Source organism: Urocitellus parryii, chromosome 8 (assembly GCF_045843805.1).
Source record: "Urocitellus parryii isolate mUroPar1 chromosome 8, mUroPar1.hap1, whole genome shotgun sequence".
NCBI classification, from domain to species: Eukaryota; Metazoa; Chordata; class Mammalia; order Rodentia; family Sciuridae; genus Urocitellus; species Urocitellus parryii.
In genome coordinates, this window is record NC_135538.1 from 64936342 (window position 1) to 64939459 (window position 3118).

Below are 3118 nucleotides of genomic sequence, written 5' to 3' on the forward strand. Positions count from 1 at the left end.
GCCCTTCAACAGACAAATGGCTAAAGAAACTGTGTAATATATACAAAATGGACTTTTACCGAGCCATCAAGAAGAATGAAATTTTGGAATTTGCCAGTAAATGGATGGAACTGAAGAATATTATGCTAACCAAAATAAGCCAATCTCAAAGAACCAAAGACCAAATGTTTTCTCTGATATGTGAATGCTATTCACAACAAGAGGGTGAACAGAGAATAGAGGTACTTTGGAATAGACAGAGGGGAGTGAAGGAAGGGGAAGTGGTAGATGGGGGTAGGAATGATAGTAGAATGAATTGGATATTATTACCCTTTGTCTGTATATGATTACATGACCTGTGTAACTCTATATCATGTACAACCAGATGAAATAGAATTTGTATTTCACTTATCTATGATGTGTCCAAGTCCATTCTACTGTCATGTATAACTAATTAAAACAAATTTAAAAATAAAATAAACAAGCTAACCAGAAAATTCCATTTTTTCTTTTTTATATATAAAAGTAGAATGCACTACAATTCTTATTACACATATAGAGCACAATTTTTCATATCTCTGGTTGAATAAAAAGTATATTCACATCAATTCCTGTCTTCATACATGTACTTTGGATAATAATGATCATCACATTCTACCATCATTTATAACCTCATGCCCCCTCCCTTTCCCTTCAACCCCTCATCCCTATTTAGAGTTCATCTATTCCTCCCATGAGCCCTCTCCCTGTCCCACATGAATCAGCTTCCTTATATCAAAGAAAAATTTTGGCATTTGTTCTTTTGGGGATTGGCTAACTTCACTTAGCATTATCCTCTCTAACTCCATCCATTTACCAGCAAATGCCATAATTTCATTCTCTTTTATTGCTGAGTAATATTGCATTGTGTATATATGCCATGTTTTTTAACCCATTTATCTATTGAAAGGCATCAAGTTTGGTTTCACAGTTTAGCTATTGTGAATTGTGCTGCTATAAACATTGATGTGGCTGTGTCCCTGTAGTATGCTGTTTTTAAGTCCTTTGGAAATAGACCAGGGAGAGGGATAGCTGGGTCAAATGATGGTTCCATTCCTAATTTTCCAATAAATCTCCATATTGCTTTTCATATTGGCTGCACCAGTTTGCAGTCCAACAAGCAGTGTATGAGTGTACCTTTTCCCCCACATCCTCACCAACACTTATTGTTGTTTGTCTTCATAATAGCTGCCATTCTGATTGGGAGTGATATGAAATCTTAAGAGTGGTTTTGATTTGCATTTCTCTAATTGTTAGTGATGATGAATATTTTTTCATATATTTGTTGATTGATTGTATATCATGTACTGAGAAGTGTCTGTTCATGTCCTTGGGTTATTTGTTTTTTTGGTGCTTAGCTTTTTGAATTCTTTATATACCCTAGAGATTAGGGCTCTATCTGATGTGTGATGGAAAAAGATTTGCTCCCAAGATGTAGGCTGTCTATTCAACTCACAGATCATTTATTTTGCTGAGAATTCTTTAAGTTTGAGTCCATCCCATTTTAAGTCCTAGGCTAACATCATTCTAAATGGAGAAAAATTGAAGACATTCCCTCTAAAAACTGGAACAAGACAGGGATGCCCTCTTTCACCATTTCTTTTTGACATAGTTCTTGAAACAATTGCCAGAGCAATTAGACAGATGAAAAAAATTAAAGGGATACACATAGGAAAAAAAGAACTGAAATTGGCACTAAGCTGACCATATGATTCTATACCTAGAAGACCCTAACATTCCACCAGAAATCTTCTAGAAATAGTAAATGAATTCAGCAAAGTAGCAGGATGTAAAATCAACACCCATAAATCAAAGGCATTTCTGTATATCAGTGATAAATCCTCAGAAAGGGAAACGAAGAAAACTACCCCATTTTCAATAGCTTCAAAATAAAATAAAATACTTGGGAATCAACTTAATAAAAGAGGTGAAAGATCTATATAATGAAAATTTTGGAACCCTCAAAAAAGAAATCAAAGAAGACCTTAGAAGATGAAAAGATCTACCTTGCTCTTGGATAGGCAGAATTAATATTATCAAAATGACCATAATTTGAAAAGCACTATACATATTTAATGCAATTCCAATAAAAAGTCTTATCTTTTTTCTATGACCCTATATTTGTAATTGAAAATGTTTACTCTGTGCCTTTCTATATTTAATACCTGTAATTTTTTTTTTAATTTTCATAGGAGCTCATAATGTGAGCTTGCCTTGAGTCTCAGAGGAGACTGGGCTTGAACCTTTGGGTAGTCTTGGAACTGTTGAGGCTATGGGGATTATTGAAAATTAACTAAATTACATTGTGAGATGGTCATGAAGTTTTAGAGGTCAGGGGCAAATGTTATAGTATGTATGTGAGGTATGCCCCAAATCTCGTGAGACAATGCAAGAAGGTTCAGAGAAAAAATGATTGGGTTATAGCCTTAATCAATCATTAAATTAATCCCATGATGGGATTAACTATGTGGAAACTGATGCAATGCAGGTAGGGTGTAGCTGGAGGAGATGGGTCTGTGGGGATCATACCTTTGGGATATATATTTTGTATCTGGCGAGTCTTTCTCTCTGCTTTCTGCTCATTATGTGAGCTGCTTACCTTCATTAAACTCTTCTGACATGATGTTGAGCCTAACCAGGAGTCCCAAGGAATGGATCTGGCTCTCTATGGACAGATCTCTGAAACTGTGGGTCCTGAAATTTATTCTTGTCAGGTCTTTTAGTCACAGCAGCAAAATCTGACTAAAATATCTACCAAGATCATTGCTATATGTTGTCCTGCAATAAAGGGCTCCCACTCCTGCTGTATCAAAGTACACAAGTTGTTTGTCGTCCCCCCCCCCCGTTTTTTGGCTGCAGCCCTATGTTTGTGTCTTGTTTTGTCTTCAAATGTTGTATTGTCTTTGTGATGAAAATATGGAAGGGGTGAGAAGTAAATTACTAAGGGAAGGAGACACCCCAATGGAACCAAGAACAGTTAGGGCATGTGTTGATAAAAGCCCAGGAACTCTAGTCAGAAAGAAAAAGAAAGTTCAGAGGAGGAAAGATTATCAGGAAAAAAAGTTGCAGCAAAAGGCTATTTTTCGTTACCGGAGGGTGC